We start from the raw sequence: 20,807 nt of genomic DNA on the forward strand, positions 1-20,807 counted from the left end.
GTCGTCCTGTTCAGTCGTCTTAAATGTCGTCCTGTTCAGTCGTCTTAACTGTCGTCCTGTTCAGTCGTCTTAACTGTCGTCCTGTTCAGTCGTCTTAACTGTCGTCCTGTTCAATCATCTTAACTGTCGTCCTGTTCAGTCGTCTTAACTGTCGTCCTGTTCAGTCGTCTTAACTGTCGTCCTGTTCAGTCGTCTTAACTGTCGTCCTGTTCAGTCATCTTAAATGTCGTCCTGTATAGTCGTCTTAAATGTCGTCCTGTATAGTCGTTTTACGAGGCTGAATCCAGCTTCTTATTCGCAGCTTCTTATTGACGCAATCCGTTCCACCTTAAATGACGCGAACTTCCGCGTTTGCTGGCTTCATTGACGCTCAACTTAGGGACCATGCGGTTTAATGCAAATAACACTGATATATCAGCGAAAAATGACTGTAAAAATATAAAGGCAAATAATTAGGCTACAGTATTCTTTAATAATGTCATCAGCTCAATTTAGGGACCATGTGGTTTTTCTCTTATTTACACTTTTTAGGGACCCTGTTTATATTGTAGGCCTATCTATTTTCAGAAAATAATAATACATTATTTTGAAAAGTAAATAACAAATAATAATAACATAAAATGACTGTAAAAAATATAATGAGGCCTATACATCAATATTTAATTATTGCAAATAACATAATTTGAATGTATTTAAAAATAAATATATTGAATAGGCCTACTTTTTTTTTTTTTTTTTTTTTATTACAAATGAAAATGTGACCAGAGATTATGCTCCAGCTTGGATCCAGCCCCTTATGAAGACTTTACAGACACATTTGAAGAGATGAAACCTACTCCTGCAAGGACTCCAGAACATCAAACATGGATGATTATAAATAAATTATCATTTTATCATTGCTTTAAACTGCACATTAATGTTGCTTAAAATGCATACGTTTGTAAATAGTAATTTGTTCTATCTAATAACTGTTCTGATATCTCATTAAATCCTACTGTGGTTTTGTAACAGAAATCTGCATTTATCCTGCATCTGTGCTTGAATATAATCATGCACAATTTCAGATATTTATACTGTAGAATTTTGAAATTATGGACCCATGAAATGGGCCAAAATTACCCATTACCCATTGGGGGGATCTATATCTCAGCTGCCTTTGAGGGTGCGTTAAAAGTTGCACTGGGGCCTTATACCCATTGTGCTTGACTGTCACATAAACAAATTTAGACATTTTGACTGTAGCATTGTGAAGTTAGTAGAGCTACTACTCTAACAAAATCCAAATGTTAAGCATTTTTTACTTTAGAATTATTTTTGTATGAATTTTTAAACTTGGCACTTTACACAATGTACAATAATCCGCTTAATGTATTTTCTGCCCATTTCGCGGCGCTGTTTCTCGGACATGATCCCTTTATAAAAGAACTACTACTCTAACGAAACCCAAATTTTAAGCAGTTTTTACTGTGGAATAATTTTTTTATGAAGCTTTAAACTTGGCACTTTACAGTGCACATTGAGCCTAATGTATTTTCTGCCCATTTCGCGGCGCTGGTTCTCAGCCGCCTCAGAGGGTGCGTTAAATTGGACACTGTCCCATTATAGTAGTGCTACGACTCTAACGAAATCCAAATTTTAAGAAGTTTTTACTGTGGAATTATTTTTTTTATGAAGCTTTAAACTTGGCCCTTTACACAATGTACAATAATCCGCTTATTGCATTTTCTGCGCAATTCGCGGCACTGTTTCTCGGCAACCTCATTGGGTGCGTTAAATTGGACATTATCCCATTATAGCAGAGCTACTACTCTAACGAAATCCAAATTTTAGGCAGTTTTTACTGTATAAATATTTTTGTATGAATTTTCTTTACTTGACACATTACACAATGTACAATCCGCCTATTGCATTTTCTGCGCAATTCGCGGCTGCGAATGCGCTGTTTCTCGGCAACCTCAGAGGGTGCGTTAAATTGGACACCGTCCCATTATACTACTTTAACGAAATACAAATTTTCAGCAGATTTTACTGTAAAATTATTTTTTTAATTAAGCTTTAAACTTGGCACTTTACACAGTGCAGAATGAGCCGTTTTGATGTATTATCTGCCCATTTCGCGGCGCTGGTTCTCAGCCGCCTTGGAGGGTGCATTAAATTGGACAAGATCCCATTATAGTAGAGCTATTACTCTAACGAAATCCAAATTTTGAGCAGTTTTTACTGTGGAATACTTTTTTTATGAAGCTTTAAACTTGGCCCTTTACACAATAATAATCCGCCTATTGCATTTTCTGCACAATTGAATCATTGAATGATGACTGAACAGGACGACATTTCAGACGACTGAACAGGACGACAGTTATGATGACTGAACAGGACGACATTTCAGACGACTGAACAGGACGACAGTTATGATGACTGAACAGGACGACAGTTAAGACGACTGAACAGGACGACAGTTATGATGACTTAACAGGACGACAGTTTAGATGACTGAACAGGACGACAGTTATGGTGACTGAACAGGACGACAGTTAAGACGACTGAACAGGACGACAGTTATGATGACTGAACAGGACGACAGTTATGATGACTGAACAGGACGACAGTTATGATGACTGAACAGGACGACAGTTAAGATGACTGAACAGGACGACAGTTATGATGACTGAACAGGACGACAGTTAAGACGACTGAACAGGACGACAGTTAAGACGACTGAACAGGACGACAGTTAAGACGACTGAACAGGACGACAGTTAAGACGACTGAACAGGACGACTTTTAAGATGACTGAACAGGACGACAGTTAAGACGACTGAACAGGACGACAGTTAAGATGACTGAACAGGACGACAGTTAAGACGACTGAACAGGACGGCAGTTAAGATGACTGAACAGGACGACAGTTAAGACGACTGAACAGGACGACAGTTAAGACGACTGAACAGGACGACAGTTAAGATGACTGAACAGGACGACAGTTAAGACGACTGAACAGGACGACAGTTAAGACGACTGAACAGGACGACAGTTAAGACGACTGAACAGGACGACTTTTAAGATGACTGAACAGGACGACAGTTAAGACGACTGAACAGGACGACAGTTAAGATGACTGAACAGGACGACAGTTAAGACGACTGAACAGGACGACAGTTAAGATGACTGAACAGGACGACAGTTAAAGGAGAACTCCGGTCAATTTTAACATTGAGCTCAATTTTTAGTAAATTTGGAGTGCTGTCAATACAGAGAACAACGACAAAAATCGGTGTTGCCTACACCGTGTTATCCTATTTTTAAAATTTGCACCCTATTGACTTGAATGGGGCAAGTTTTAAACCTGCTTTTATCCTCTTAACATCTTTGATATGGGGTTCCATTTGTGCCAAAAATAAGTCGACTGCTTTGTGCTTTGTACTACACATTTGTCCTTGTCAACAGTCATTGTCTAGTTGTTCGAAAAAATTAGTATATGTTGATGTGTGTGTTCTCTGTTTATGTCGATCTGTTCTGTCGTCCTTACTGTATTGATCCTCCTTTTTCAGAAAAAATGTTTATGTTGATGTGTATGTTCTTTGTTTATGTCGATTTGTTCTGTTGTCCTGTCATCTTGTTCTGTCTTCCGTACTGTAGTCAGCCGTCCTGTTCAGTCGTCTTAACTGTCTTCTTATTTAGTAATCCTAAATGTCGTCTTGTTCAGTCCTCTTAAATGTTGTCCTGTTCAGTCCTCTTAAATGTCGTCCTGTTCAGTCGTCTTAACTGTCGTCCTGTTCAGTCATCTTAACTGTCGTCCTGTTCAGTCATCTTAACTGTCGTCCTGTTCAGTCATCTTAACTGTCGTCCTGTTCAGTCGTCTTAACTGTCGTCCTGTTCAGTCGTCTTAACTGTCGTCCTGTTCAGTCATCTTAACTGTCGTCCTGTTCAGTCATCTTAACTGTCGTCCTGTTCAGTCATCATAACTGTCGTCCTGTTCAGTCATCTTAACTGTCGTCCTGTTCAGTCATCATAACTGTCGTCCTGTTCAGTCATCATAACTGTCGTCCTGTTCAGTCATCTTAAATGTCGTCCTGTTCAGTCGTCTTAACTGTCGTCCTGTTCAGTCATCATAACTGTCGTCCTGTTCAGTCGTCTGAAATGTCGTCCTGTTCAGTCGTCTGAAATGTCGTCCTGTTCAGTCGTCTTAAATGTCGTCCTGTTCAGTCATCATAACTGTCGTCCTGTTCAGTCATCATAACTGTCGTCCTGTTCAGTCGTCTGAAATGTCGTCCTGTTCAGTCATCATTCAATGATTCAATTGTGCAGAAAATGCAATAGGCGGATTATTGTACATTGTGTAAAGGGCCAAGTTTAAAGCTTCATAAAAAAATTATTCCACAGTAAAAACTGCTTAAAATTTGGATTTCGTTAGAGTATTAGCTCTACTATAATGGGACGGTGTCCAATTTAACGCACCCTCTGAGGTTGCCGAGAAACAGCGCCGCGAATTGTGCAGAAAATGCAATAGGCTGATTGTACATTGTGTAATGTGTCAAGTAAAGAAAATTCATACAAAAATAATTATAAAGTAAAAACTGCTTAAAATTTGGGTTTAGTTAGAGTAGTAGTACTACTATAATGGGATCATGTCCAATTTAACGCACCCTCTGAGGCGGCTGAGAAACAGCGCCGTGAAATGGGCAGAAAATGCAATAGGTGGATTATTGTACATTGTGTAAAGTGGCAAGTTTAAAGCTTCATAAAAAAATAATTCCACAGTAAAAACTTCTTAAAATTTGGATTTCGTTAGAGTCGTAGCACTACTATAATAGGACAGTGTCCAATTTAACGCACCCTCTGAGGCGGCTGAGAACCAGCGCCGCGAAATGGGCAGAAAATACATTAGGCTCAATGTGCACTGTGTAAAGTGCTAAGTTTAAAGCTTCATAAAAAATTTATTCCACAGTAAAAACTGCTTAAAATGTGGGTTTCGTTAGTGTAGTAGCTCTTCTATAATGGGATCATGTCCAATTTAACGCACCCTCTGAGGCAGCTGAGAAACAGCGCCGCCAAATGGGCAGAAAATACATTAGGCGGATTATTGTACATTGTGTAAAGTGCCAAGTTTAAAAATTTATACAAAAATAATTCTAAAGTAAAAACAGCTGTAAATTTGGATTTCGTTATAGTAGTAGCACTACTATAATGGGATAATGTCCAGTTTAACGCACCCTATGAGGTTGCCGAGAAACAGCGTCGCGAATTGTGCAGAAAATGCAATAGGCGGATTATTTTACATTGTGAAATGTGTTTAAAAATTCATACAATAATAATTATACAGTAAAAAATGCTTAACATTTGGATTTCGTTAGAGTAGTAGCTCTACTAACTTCACAATGCTACAGTCAAAATGTCTAAATTTGTTTATGTGACCGTCAAGCACAATGGGTAATGGTGCGTTCACACCGGACGCGAATAGCGCGTCAGGCGCGAGTGATTTCAATGTTAAGTCAATGCAAAGACGCGTTACGCGCGTAAAACGCGTGTAACGCGTCTTTGCATTGACTTAACATTGAAATCACTAGCGCCTGACGCGCTATTCGCGTCCGGTGTGTAGGGACCGTAAGGCCCCAGTGCAACTTTTAACGCACCCTCAAAGGCAGCTGAGATAGATCCCCCCAATGGGTAATGTGTAATTTTGGCCCATTTCATGGGTCCATAATTTCAAAATTCTACAGTATAAATATCTGAAATTGTGCATGATTATATTCAAGCACAGATGCAGGATAAATGTAGATTTCTGTTACAAAACCACAGTAGGATTTAATGAGATATCAGAACAGTTATTAGATAGAACAAATTACTATTTACAAACGTATGCATTTTAAGCAACATTAATGTGCAGTTTAAAGCAATGATAAAATGATAATTTATTTATAATCATCCATGTTTGATGTTCTGGAGTCCTTGCAGGAGTAGGTTTCATCTCTTCAAATGTGTCTGTAAAGTCTCTGGTCACATTTTCATTTGTAATAATAATTTAAAAAAAATAAAAAAAGTAGGCCTATTCAATATATTTATTTTTAAATAAATTAAAATTATGTTATTTGCAATAATTAAATATTGATGTATAGGCCTCATTATATTTTTTACAGTCATTTTATGTTATTATTATTTGTTATTTACTTTTCAAAATAATGTATTATTATTTTCTGAAAATAGATAGGCCTACAATATAAACAGGGTCCCTAAAAAGTGTAAATAAGAGAAAAACCACATGGTCCCTAAATTGAGCTGATGACATGTACAATTATTAAAGAATACTGTATTTTTACAGTAATTTTTCGCTGATATATCAGTGTTATTTGCATTAAAAATATATATTATTCTTTTATTCTGAAAATAGACACAAAAGTAACACAATTCCGTTAAAAAACGCGAAAAAGATAAAAACCGCACGGTCCCTAAGTTGAGCGTCAATAAGAAGCCAGCAAACGCGAAAGTTCGCGTCATTTAAGTTGGAACGGATTGCGTCAATAAGAAGCTGCGAATAAGAAGCTGGATTCAGCCTCGTAAGACGACTATACAGGACGGCATTTAAGACGATTGAACAGGACGACATTTAAGATGACTGAACAGGACGACATTTAGGACGACATTTAAGACGACTATACAGGACGACAGTTATGATGACTGAACAGGACGACATTTAAGATGACTATACAGGACGACAGTTATGATGACTGACCAGGACGACATTTAAGACGACTGAACAGGACGACAGTTAAGATGACTGAACAGGACGATCAGTTAAGACGACTGAACAGGACAACATTTAACAGGACGACAGTTAGGATTACTAAATAAGAAGACAGTTAATATGACTGAACAGGACGACAGTTAGGATTACTAAATAAGAAGACAGTTAAGATGACTGAACAGGACGACATTTAAGACGACTGAACAAGACAACATTTAAGATGACTGAACAGGACGACAGTTAAGACGACTGAACAGGACGACAGTTAAGACGACTGAACAGGACGACAGTTAAGACGACTGAACAGGACGACAGTTAAGACGACTGAACAGGACGACAGTTAAAGCCTGTTTTATGCTTCTGCGTCGAATCGACGGCGTACCCCCGCAGACCCTTCTGCGTCGACGCGAACCCCTGTCCGCCCCCTCCGCCGTAGCTCGACGTGCACCTCCAAAAAATTGTAACTACGCGTCGAGGCGACGCAGACCACAAGCGCTGTGATACCGCCCCCCTAGCGTACTCGCGGTGAAATGCACCGCGATGCAACACAACCCGACGCAGAACCATAAAACGGCCACGACGCCGTAGGAGTGACTGCGTAGCTACGGTGTGGAGTTGACGCAGAAGCATACAACAGGCTTAAGACGACTGAACAGGACGACAGTTATGATGACTGAACAGGACGACAGTTAAGATGACTGAACAGGACGACAGTTAAGATGACTGAACAGGACGACAGTTAAGATGACTGAACAGGACGACAGTTAAGATGACTGAACAGGACGACAGTTAAGACGACTGAACAGGACGACAGTTAAGATGACTGAACAGGACGACAGTTAAGATGACTGAACAGGACGACAGTTAAGATGACTGAACAGGACTACATTTAAGAGGACTGAACAGGACAACATTTAAGATGACTGAACAAGACGACATTTAGGATTACTAAATAAGAAGACAGTTAAGACGACTGAACAGGATGGCTGACTACAGTACGGAAGACAGAACAAGATGACAGGACAACAGAACAAATCGACATAAACAAAGAACATACACATCAACAAAAACATTTTTTCTGAAAAAGGAGGATCAATACAGTAAGGACGACAGAACAGATCGACATAAACAGAGAACACACACATCAACATATACAAATTTTTTCGAACAACTAGACAATGACTGTTGACAAGGACAAATGTGTAGTACAAAGCACAAAACAGTCGACTTATTTTTGGCACAAATGGAACCCCATACTTTGATGTGTCATTACAAGTGCCCAGCCATGTGAGTGATTCCTTCAGAGTGAACACGAGTGAATCTGACTGCAGTAGATGTGAAAGATATGAATAAAAATGATGTTAATTCAGCCAGCGCAAATACCTGTATTTAGTTCCTGTTTTCGGTGGAAGTCCAAAGTAGTCGATTGTCGAGTTCACGCGCGTGATCATAGTAACTAAACCTATGCCTGTGAACTCGACAATCGACTACTTTGGACTTCGACCGAAAACAGGAACTAAATACAGGTATGTGCGCTGGCTGATATAACATCATTTTTATTCATATCTTTCACATCTACTGCAGTCAGATTCACTCGTGTTCACTCTTAAGCATACCTGTCAAGTATCCCGTTTTGGCCGGGAAAGTCCCGTATTTTACCCTTCTTTCCCGCCGTCCTCCCGTATTAGTATTTTCCCGTAAATCTCCCGTATTTTAACCCGCGTTATAAAAAAATTTTTTTTTATAACGGGGCGGAGTAAAAACAAAACAAAAAACATTCCCAATCTGAGCTCTGTCACTAGTCGTAATAACTGTCACCTGCAGTAGCCTACTACAGGTAGCCTACTGTAGGTGGCAGTTGTCGCGAGGCTAGTGTGTGAGGTAGGATGATGAGTGACAACGCGGGAAAAAAACTGAGACGGATGATGGACGCTACGACAGACACGGAAGGCACTCCTGCCAAAAAAAACAAAACCCTCATGTAAATACCGCTATCAATGGGACAGCGAATTTAATTTTCTGAAGAGGAGCAGGGTGGGGGACAGTCACGCGTTTTGTAAGTTTTGTTACAGAGAATAGGATGACGTTAGACAACAGAACTGTTTGCGCTCTACTCTCATGTAAAAATTAACCACTCTGGTCCAGCCCACAAACACTCCTTCCAAAACAGTCTTAAAGAATGCAAAGTCCGCAACAAATTTGTACAATAACTCACTAAGAGTAAAGAAAAGTTATGTGAAAAGAAAAACTGTAAAAGAAAAGCAATATGAAATGAAAAGAATGTGTGGAATGAAAATAAAATGTTTCCATTTGTCATAAAGACAAGCAATGTTAAATGAACAGAAAATATGCAAATGAGCCTTTAAATAAATGCTCTTCATATATATCCCTTTTTTGGCTATAACACCTGTCTTAAAATGTAAGGGATAGGTTACTGGAGCTTGGTTGGGGTGGTGGGACTGCTCGCGGTGGGCGCCGGAAAATTTCCCTTATTTTCAAATCCAAAACTTGACAGGTATGCTCTTAAGGAATCACTCAACATGGCTGGGCACTTGTAATGACACATCAAAGATGTTAAGAGGATAAAAGCAGGTTTAAAACTTGCCCCATTCAAGTCAATAGGGTGTAAATTTTAAAAAGAGGATAACACTGTGTAGGCAACACCGATTTTTGTCGTTGTTCTCTGTATTGACAGCACTTCAAATTTACTAAAAATTGAGCTCAATGTTAAAATTGACCGGAGTTCTCCTTTAAGACGACTGAACAGGACGGAAGACAGAACAAGATGACAGGACAACAGAACAAATCGACATAAACAAAGAACATACACATCAACATAAACATTTTTTCTGAAAAAGGAGGATCAATACAGTAAGGACGACATAACAGATCGACATAAACAGAGAACACACACATCAACATATACTAATTTTTTCGAACAACTAGACAATGACTGTTGACAAGGACAAATGTGTAGTACAAAGCACAAAGCAGTCGACTTATTTTTGGCACAAATGGAACCCCATATAGTTTTGCTTCATTTTCCTGTTTCTTGTCTTTTGTCTTGGTATTTTCACATTGTCATGTTCCTGGTTTTGTCATGTGCTCCCGTTTGTCATGTGATCCTGCCATGTGCTCCCGTTGTCATGTGTCCTATGTTGTCATTGGTTCATTGTCTTGAATTTGATCATGTGTGTCTTTAGTCAATAGGCTTGTTTGAGATGAGCAAAATCTGCGCAGAACCGATCACCGGTGATCACCGCGAGATGCATGCCGGTTAGAAATGTGTCCGACTGCGTTCCGCCTGGCTCTGATGTCATGGGCTGCGTTCGAAACCGCATACTTCCCTACTATATAGTAGGGGAAAAGAGTAGGCGAGCGAAAAAGTATGTACGAATCATAAAAGAGTAGGCGAGAATTACCTGGGTGACGTACTAATTACCGCGAGATTCGGACTTAAGTGCGTTCGAATATGCCTACTTTCCTACTATATAGGCGAAAACAGTACGTGAAGGAAGAAGTACGTTCGAAACATCAGTATTCATAAAAGAGTAGGCGAGGAGTTCCCGGATGGCTTACTGCTTCCAGACAGATTTTCGAGTGCAGTCCGATGAATACTCTTCTATCCCAGGAGGCCACGCGAGAGGATACGTCATTATCAAACATCACGGAGATCAGCGACGCGCGGGGTTTCAAATGTGAGTAAACACGGTTCCTTGTGTTAAAATTGCATGTGTTAAACTACTATAGAGTAAACGTTTTAACTGTTGAAGGTGTAAAGGAGACAGTATAGTATAGTTGTGATTTTGCTGTAAAACCACGTTTTATTATAGCTCTAGCTGACAAGGGAGCTCCAGTAAGGACACGTAAGTTACGTCTCTAAAGGGGATTTACATAAACATCTTAAAGACGCTTATTTTAAACGTCTATTTACATCTGACAGGAACATCTTTTATAAGTAGTGCAGTATTGCACAACATGAAATATACATCTGAGTGGTATGTGTGCTATTATGTAGAACAAATCTATAAATTAACTAAACATAAGTTATCTATTTTATTTGTCCATTAGTACTGTTGATAAATTGAGGAACATCTATGTTGGATAAAAAGTTAAAACAACCTCAACATGTAAATGTAGTGTTGAGCTCATAAATCACAGAGGTTATGGGAGTCTTGTCTGGATGTTACAGGCACAGATGAACAGATGTGGGTTTATCCGGTGGAGAGAGGCTCATGAAGCTGATGCTGCATCAAAGGCTTTGAGTGAGTATACTACAGAAATTAATAACAACAACTATTTAAATATTAAGTTGTAGTTTATTTTATTTATTGTAATTTCAAACAGAACTATTAAAGCACTTTTCTGATACTCTATTTCTGTGCATTTGCTGCACAGCTGTTGTGGTGGAGCAGGGCCTGCAAGGAAAGATGATGGCGGCATTTGTGAAAAAAAGCGTTCTTGTCTTCTAAATAATACTGAAATCAAATTACATTGTGCTGTTAAAATGACTGCTTTTGTGTTATGTTTGTGCATTTTTGTAGGATCTCAGCAGACTGGTGTGAGCACTGAGGATGAGGAGCACAGAGCTGAAGATCGTGCCATGGACGAGACCCTCCATCTCTCCACCGGCCCTTATTGCCTCAGATCGTGAAGCACAACACATCACGCAACAACCTCCGGCACGGCTCACCTCTGGTGGTCGGCTGGTTCATCAGAATAAAGCCGCAGAATGGGAACCGCTGTGTTGAGATGGCAGTAGATGTGGTTCAGCGCCTGTAGTCTACATGATTGTAGTTTGAATAAAGCTTTGTTTCATGTGTTGACTTGTATATGCATTTGTTTATTGTGTGGTGACTTTCATTCATTAATTTACTCATTTATTAATATTTATCATTGTTGTCAGCAGTGTTGTGGGTAACGCGTTATAAAGTAACGCGTTAGAGTACTCTAATTACCTTTTTCGTGAAATGTGTAACTTAACGCGTTAGTTTTGTGCGTTAAGTAATCAGTAACTTCGTTATTTTTTAAAAAAAGTAATCCGTTATTTTAAGGAAAGGAAAATCCCGAATTAAAAAATTTCCCCAGGATCAAGACAGTGTTTCTGCGCTTCAATACCCCACCACCACCCTCCAGCTTCATTAAGGCACACGCGCGCGGTCTCTTGCTCTCTCTCTCTCCCGCTCTGCCATGCAAGCGCTGCGCGGTTTGGAGCACAGTCTCTGTCTCGCGGGCGCGCTCGCTCTAGATTCCGGGAGATTTTAACTAATTCGCGGGCATCAGTGAGTCGCTATCAATATGCGGGAGAGTCCCGGAACTTCCGATAGACTTGGGATGTCTGCATTTCTATACTGAAATAATATCGGCATTATAATTATTGATTTTTTTATTGAAATAATAGCCCATCCGCGCATCTCTATACCCGGGCTGGGAAGGTGTGAATTTTGATTAATATGTTCTGTGATAATAAATAAATAAAACGCTATGTGGAATAGCCTATGACTGTCTTTCCTGTTATTGTTATCCTGCAGTGTTAATTTAGTCGGATGACTGACGTTATTCATTGCCAGGAGTCACGACTTCTAGGTGCATTTAAAGGGGGCCGTGTCTGTCAATCAAGCTGCAGCATGTGTGAGGCGCTGCAAACGGCTTTTAATTTTTGGTAACGCATGAGTACTCTAACGCGTTACTTTTATGAATAGATAACGCAGTAACGTAACTGATTACTTTTAATTGATGGTAACGTTGTAACCTAATTAACTACTTTCCAAAGTAACTATACCCAACACTGGTTGTCAGTAAATCAAATATAATTATTTAATTAATTAATGCTTTAATTAATTGTTTGACTGAAAATGTAGTCATGAGGTGTATATATATATATATATATATATCATATATATATATTATGTTTGCATTCATAATATGAGATTGTATACACAGGAAAAAGGATGAATATCTTAATATATATTTTCTTAAATAAGTAATTATAATACATTTAAAAAATGCATTTTTTGATATTTATAGGCCTGAGGGATGAAACGACAGAAAAAGAGGAAAACAGCAGTAAGCCACTTTTGCTTGTGGATGAAAATGTTTGGAAATAAAATGAAACAACATATTAGATAGAAATAGAAATGAACAACATATTCAAAAGATGACAATTTGGGGATTTCGTTATAAAAATAAATAATATCGTTAAGGATAAAACGGTGGGTCACATAAGTAGGGTTAAATATAAGAACTTAAATCAACCCTATAAATGTATTCTCAAAATAAATGGGCAGCAGTTTCTTTAAAAATACCATAAAATTAGCAAGTTTAATCAATATCAAGATATTTACAGATAGATGAATTAAACGTGTCGTTCAAATCTTTTAAGTTGTTGCACTTGTGATAACGCGGCGTAGGTCACATGATAACGTCAACATGGCAGATGTCCGGTTCGCATTCATACTTAACGAGATTTGGCTATAAAGTACCTACTCTTTTAGCGCTCGTTAAGTAAGTACTTATTGAAATTAAGTACCTACTCATTGAGTATGCGGTTTCGAACGCAGCCATGCTGACGTATGTCAAAAATCTCTCGCGAGCGCAAGGCACACCTGTCGGATTCTGCAGTCGAGCGCAGTTGCTCTCCACCGACTGCGCGGTTCAAAAGCATGATGGGAAACGACTTGCTGACGACACAGCTTAATGCTCATTGGTTTAAACAACCGTGATGTATTGTTCTTTTTTTAAATGTTTGAATTTAAAACTCTGATTTCGTGTTTTTATGTGTATAAATTATGTGTGAGTATTCCCAAACTTTCTGACAGTGCGATCTCTATGGATTATGTGATTATGTCATTTTTATATATATAAATATATATATATATATATATATATATATATATATATATATATAGGCCATATATAAAAACACGTCTGTAGTAAAGAAACAAATGATTGATAAACACGTAGCCTATTTGGAGTGGGATTGAATAAGTGCTTTGGGTGTCTTGTTCATTATATTTATTTTCATATAAAAGCAACAGAACTTAAATTACATCCAGTTGATTAGCAACACTGTGTGCACGAGCGTGAATTCCGTGAATCCCGCGATATCCATCTTTGATCTCACAGCTGTCATCCATGGTCAAGATCCACTGTGAGAAGAGAGAACTGTCCGGCTTAGACCCCGAAGCCGCCGCCAGGCGCCGCCATTTGCGCCATTTAGAATTTCAGCCGCCGCCAGCCAATAATTTCGTAAGCCAAATTGAGCCGCCATCTGATAAAGTTTGGCTGAGCCGGTATTATTTGCATCAAATAATAAATCTATCACATAGAGACATACACACACGAAATATAAAAACAATACACGATATCTATTTCCCCACTGGATTCATCAGCACAGTCTTGTGCTCGTTGCTACGATACACAGACTCACAGTGAATTGACGACCAATTAAAATTGCTCGTTTTCCGTACAGAAGAAACAGTGCATTTTTTTCTCGCACTGAGGTGAAATTGCGGAAAGAAGCAAGCAAGGTAATTTTGATCTCCCTTCTCACATACTTTCCTGATTCCTACTTACTTTTTTTTAAACTTAGGCCTACCCAGACTTTTGTTAAATCTTCAGGGTACGGTTGCACAAACACCTGAAACAAAGATTGATGTTATGAACCAAATATTCTGGAACGGAGAGATTTATAGTACTGAACGTGATATTACTGCAGTAACAAACCACCGTTTCCACATTGCTAATTCACGACGCATGCTTCAGTGTACATTGAAGTGAAATGTGCAAAACTTTGTCCAAAATAATACTGATAACAGTGTGTGTTTATATTAAGGCGAGACACGGCAGGCAAAAACATCGTTTTTTTTTTACTGGTCAATTTTTAGATTTTTGGATATTTGTCTTCAATAACATGTCTTCTTTCAGACTTGTGGTGAAAAAAAGTGCGAAATACACATTTAGGTCTTTATTTTACTGCACTTTGTCTGTTTGCGTCTGTAGATTTCTCATAAATTCAACAAAAGTTTGCATTCTTAATCAACATACTTCTCCGCGATCTGGTGTTTTCTTTATTACATTGTATTGCATTTTGTATAAATATAGTGTAAGCCATGCATTGCTTGGAAATATTGAGATCTAGTAAATCAGTAACATATAGACATCTGTAGACACGAAGTGGCAGCTTCAGCCATTTGCAGCTATGAAAAGTTTGGCGGCTGCAGCAGCCATTTAGGTTTTGGCTGAGCCGGCTAGCCAGCCAATAACTTCATCAGCCAGCCATTATTCTCAAAACAAATGGCTTCGGGGTCTAGTCCGGCTTGCCTGCGCTTTTTTCACTCCTCCCCTCACTGCAGCCGGCTACTCTCGCATACAATTCAGGCGAGGCAAGGCGCATCTCAAACAAGCCTATTGTGTATGTAAGCCCTCATGTTTGCCATGTTAACTGTGTAAACACTGTTTGGTAAGTATAGTTTTTGTCAAATACTGCACTTGGAATTGTCAAGCTCGCCTCCAGTGGTATCATTAGTGTGCAAAAGGGCATGGCCATTTTATGTTTATGTTGTTATTATAGTTTTACATTGACCGATTCAAGTGTTGAGTGTGCCTAGTGGGCGAGGTTTGAATCAGAAGTCTCGCGAGTTTTGTAAGAAAGGGCGAGAGATCGCATATTCGCGGCAATGGAGAAAGATTGAAGAGATGTGGCGCGAGTTATTATTGTGAATAAACGAGACGAGTTAAGGTGCATCAGAAGGCCATAAAGTTATAGATCGATAATATAGCTGGTGAGCAGTTTGGTATTTCATATGTGATGGGCGGCTGATTTTGTGTGATCGCTCCTGTGGTTGTTGGATTTCTGTGGTGAATACTCGCGTGTGCGTCATTGCAGACTGTAAGTGATTATCTTACATTTATTTTGTCTAATAATCATTGTTTTATATTCTGTTTAATGCATCAATAAGATATTTATTCAGTTATAAAAGAACAGCTGTTATATTATACCTGTATCACAAGTTTGTGTTACCTCTCACGTTCAATCACGTAAAGTGATAATGACGCAGCATTTCTATTGTAAGAGTTGTAACAGAAGCTAATTGAGTTTGTTTGTTTATTATAGAACCACACATACACGTTCATCTACATTTTGTCCAGCGGACCTGGTGACACACACACATACTGAACATCGCAGCTATTAACCCTTTCGTCTGAGGATCGGCTTCTGATGACATCTGCACCCTTCGTCCATTAATCGGACTTCCTCTGGAATACTTGGGACTAAAACTGAGTACACTTACTTATTACCATCACTCCATTGCCCTCTCTCTTAATATAATTGTATCTTTTGACTATGTTTTTATGGTTTGTTATTTTTGCGTAGGCCTACGCTGTTTTATTGTGACATTTATATTTTGTTGACATTGTAAAAGAATGTATCAATCAATACAGTGAGTGAATTTGATCTTTGTCTCTGGCTTCTTCAGTCTTCTCCTAGTTACTGGACATTAATTGTGTAATAATACTCTAAGGTGATTTAGAACCGTAATAGCAATCAGTGCATTCTACAGCCTTCAGCACAATTAGTTCACATGTCCTGAGAGAGCCCGAGGACGCAGTGAGACTCAACACATATCTGTTATGTCTGTTATCTGTTATCATGTCACATATCTGTTATGTCACATATCACATATCTGTTATCTGTTATAACATATCTGTTATAAAGCACTTCTTGCGTTATTTTTGCCTCTTCACGATGACTCGCTTGCTGTAGTCCTCAGTTGTAAGTCGCTTTGGATAAAAGCGTCTGCTAAATGACTAAATGTAAATGTATCTGTGATCATCACACCAAATCTGTTTGACAGACAGGTTGCTGAAACACAAATGTATCAGGCACAGAAAAAGAGAGAAGATAAAGCCAGACAAGAACAGGAGGAGAGAGAACGAAAAGAAATGGGGGAAGAGTATGAAAGGAAATTACTGTAAAAGACATGAAAAGAAAGTATGAAGATAAGGGCAGAAAAAGTTCCCTGCATGCTTGCAGATTTTCTGTGCTTGCACTGTAATCAGTAATCAGATCTGCTTTTCTGTCATTGTTGATCTGTAATGTAGACCATTCCTGTCATAGGCCTACTTATTCAGAATGGAAAATAAGAGAATGCAAAAGGTCTAAATAAAGCTTTGTTCTCTTACGTAGAGTTCTCTCCTACTGCGTCGATATAGTGACGCTACGGGAAAGATATTTCTTTTTCGAGATTGAAGCATAAAAATTAATCCTTAATTTTGTAAAATATGTAAAACGCTTTTCTGTAGCATACAACCTTAGGCAGAGCAATACCGCACGCCCATTGGCTGCTCTGCCAGAAAAGCACAGCCTATGCGAGGCCAGAGACGCTGACCAATGAGGGCGCTTTGCGCCCTTCTGCGTCATCTCCCGCCGAAACAGGCGTGGCCTAGGTCTATAAATACCAAGCATAGCTGCCTCCACTCCGATTTTCTATCCTTCACGAAGCTACACGCATCGTAGGACCTGTTGATATGAAGCACCTGTCTTTCAAGACCGTGTTTCTTTTGGCTCTCGCTTCAGTGAAGCGTGTGGGGGATTTGCAAGCGCTCTCAGTGAGAGCCTCTTGTATGGAGTTCGGGCCCAACGACTCTATAGTCGTGTTGAAACCGAGGCATGGGTATGTACCTAAGTCCCTCAACACACCGTTCAGGGCTCAGGTTATCTCCCTGTCGGCTCTGCCGGCCTCTGAGGACGGAAATAGCTTCCTTTGCCCGGTCAGGGCATTAAGAGCTTACGTGTCCCGCTCCGCTGTTTTTCGACAGTCGGAGCAGCTCTTTGTTTCGTTCAGTGGGCGCTCTAAAGGGCGTGCTGCGACGAAACAGAGTTTGTCCCGATGGGTGGTGGACGCCATTGCGCTAGCCTACGCATCGGGAGGTGTGGAATGCCCTCTGGGCATCAGGGCACATTCTACGAGAGGCATGGCCTCTTCGTGGGCTTGGTATAGCGGAATCTCGTTACAAGATATTTGTATGGCGGCAGGCTGGGCCTCCCCGTCTACATTTATAAGGTTCTATAACCTAGAGGTTCCTGCGTTGCAGGCTAAACTGCTCTCGGTCTAAGACCAGGTATGGTGTTCCTGCCCCGCACGGCGGCCCAGGTCACTAAAATGTTTTAAGCATCACTCACTGACAATGTGTCCTATGAGCATGCTATTACCCCCCATATATATCTAATATTTACATATATATGTTATTATGCCCTTAGGGGCGCTATTATAAAGGGATGATGCTAATTCTAGCCGCTCTCCCTATATACTCTTGGTGTAGGCGCTTGTATGCCGGGGCGCGCGCGCGCGCCCTTGGGTGTCTGTGTCGGTCCAAGAACACGCACGGCGTCTTACAGGGGTTCCCGTAGCGTCGCTATATCGACGCAGTAGGAGAGAACTCTACGTAAGAGAACGTACTCGGTTACTAACGTAACCTCGGTTCTCTCTAGGAGAGGGAACGAGTACTGCGTCTCATGCCGTGCGTGCCCACGCTGTGTCGCTTCTGTGACGAAAATCGGAGTGGAGGCAGCTATGCTTGGTATTTATAGACCTAGGCCACGCCTGTTTCGGCGGGAGATGACGCAGAAGGGCGCGAAGCGCCCTCATTGGTCAGCGTCTCTGGCCTCGCATAGGCTGTGCTTTTCTGGCAGAGCAGCCAATGGGCGTGCGGTATTGCTCTGCCTAAGGTTGTATGCTACAGAAAAGCGTTTTACATATTTTACAAAATTAAGGATTAATTTTTATGCTTCAATCTCGAAAAAGAAATATCTTTCCCGTAGCGTCGCTATATCGACGCAGTACTCGTTCCCTCTCCTAGAGAGAACCGAGGTTACGTTAGTAACCGAGTACGTTTTCATTTGTCATGTGTTTTCATGCAGTATTATCATTATGTGTTCTTCAGAGTGAACTGGTTATTACAGTTTTTTTACAGTCACGACACATTTCTTAATACTTAGGTCACTTTTTCAAAACTCTTTACACAGGTCTCCTAACCAACTTTCAGCTCGGCACAGCAGTTAATTTCACATTCAAAATGCACTAAAACTACCAAATGTCTCAAATCAACACATTCTTCCATAACACTAAGGTTGACAGCCAACAAACACACTTTGTCACCCACAAAACAATGACCTAAAAAACACTAACAACAGGTAACTTTATACAATGTTTTACTCTGTAAAACAATGAGACCTCTCTACTGTTTAGAATTCACTGCAATAGATGTTCCTGGAATGAATCAGCTTGAATATGAATATGCTTCAATATATTTTGTGTCTGCACTGAATAATTCCAAAATACAAGAATTTGTATCCACCGAAACTGCAGGTACAATCAGCTGTGGTTGGTCCAATTGTCCAATTGTTTTTATAGCATTTAGTTTTTGATTCGAAATATATTTCATTACAATTTTACTGAAATGTAGCAAATTGCTGTCTTATTCAGTTTGTATTATGTTATTGTTTTGAACTTAAGTTTAACAGTTTTGAAAACCATAAGTAAGCATGTGCAAACTGGCCTGTAGGTACATAGAGTTTTGGCGGTTACTGTGAAGTGATAAAAGAGTTAACCCCTTATATTGGCATAGCCATTATTTAAAACAGTAATGTCCTATACTAAACCTAAACTAATCTTGACAAACTATATATCATTTGAAAGCTTACAATCTCTTTACATCTTTGGTGACTGATTTTCAAAATAAATTACAGAGGAGCCGTAATTTATCAATTTGAATATTTTCATACTCCTAAGGCGTGTTCAGACCTTTATTTTGAAATAGTGATGAACATGACAAATCATGAAAGAATAGAAACCTCAGTTTGTTTTCATGCCAAGAGTTCAAAAGATAGCATCCATTCAATTGTTTTAGAAAAAAAGGTCTGAAAATGTTTTAAATATAAAGAAAAACATAATAGATTCACCATTTGTGATATGGCAGCGAGCTATAATGCACATACTTGTACTTTTTGTGTTTCTAAGAGGTTGAATTCATTTCAAAATCTGCCAAACTTCCAATACTACTTCTGAATAGGATGTCTACTTCATAAATTGTATGACATTTTTTTAAATAATGGTTCAGATCACTCAAACAACATATGGAAATGGAGGCGCCCTTATATGGGCAGTAATGTCAACTAGTGAAAAAGTTTGGTACTGCACCCAAACAAAATCTCACTGAAAGCTTTTTTTTTGAGATATCAACCTAAAATTTGAAACTCAACTTGTTCAGATCTTTGGCTTTGACTTTTTTGCATTTTTAGAGTCCTCCAGGTTTTGAAAATATATATTTTATATCAAATATGAATAATTACATTTTTAACATTGTACATTTTCATAAATCAAAGTACATTTTCATACTTCTATAACTTTTTTTCTGTTTAACTTTCTTAATTTATTTCAATTCTACAAAAATCTGCCAAATATCTTTTCTAAAACAAGACCAATCTTACATCTATATTTCAAAGCATTCTTGAATCACAACCATTTAAGTTCGGAATGTGCATTTTCATGTCTAAAAAAAAAAGAGGGTGCCGCTAGTAGTCATCGAATGCATTTTGTGCAAAAGCAAAGATAAATTATCCACAGTTTAGCCCACATATACTTCCATGTTGTGCTCACTGTGTGAAGAGTTTTGAAGTATTGAGAAATAGTCTCTGTAAAAAAACGGTATAGGCTATTATGTGATGATCTGGATTTAGTCGTCCACTGCTAATCACTGCCGTGTGTGTGTGTGTGTGTGTGTGTGTGTGTGTGTGTGTGTGTGTGTGTGTGTGTGTGTGTGTGTGTGTGTGTGTGTGTGTGTGTGTGTGTGTGTGTGTGTGTGTGTGTGTGTGTGTGTGTGTGTTTGTGTGTGTGTGCGCATGTGTGTGTGTGTGTGTGTGTGTGTGTGTGTGTGTGTGTGTGTGTGTGTGTGTGTGTGTGTGTGTGTGTGTGTGTGTGTGTGTGTGTGTGTGTGTGTGTGTGTGTGTGTTACTCCCTTTCCCTGTTCATGTCAAAACACAGTTTGGTTGTTTTGAGCTTTC

At 39.3% G+C, this 20,807-nt stretch overlaps 1 long non-coding RNA gene across 1 annotated transcript; it reads left to right on the forward strand.

Annotated features, from left to right (window-relative positions):
* Positions 1-9,908: 9,908 nt before the first annotated feature.
* Positions 9,909-16,969, forward strand: LOC306999445. Its single transcript, XR_013797855.1, has 3 exons — positions 9,909-9,944; positions 15,148-15,632; positions 15,858-16,969. It is a non-coding gene; the product is annotated as an uncharacterized lncRNA (long non-coding RNA).
* The last annotated feature ends 3,838 nt before the right edge of the window (positions 16,970-20,807 follow it).

The sequence above is a fragment of the Phoxinus phoxinus genome, assembly GCF_949152265.1.
Source record: "Phoxinus phoxinus genome assembly, chromosome: 1".
Taxonomy (NCBI): Eukaryota; Metazoa; Chordata; class Actinopteri; order Cypriniformes; family Leuciscidae; genus Phoxinus; species Phoxinus phoxinus.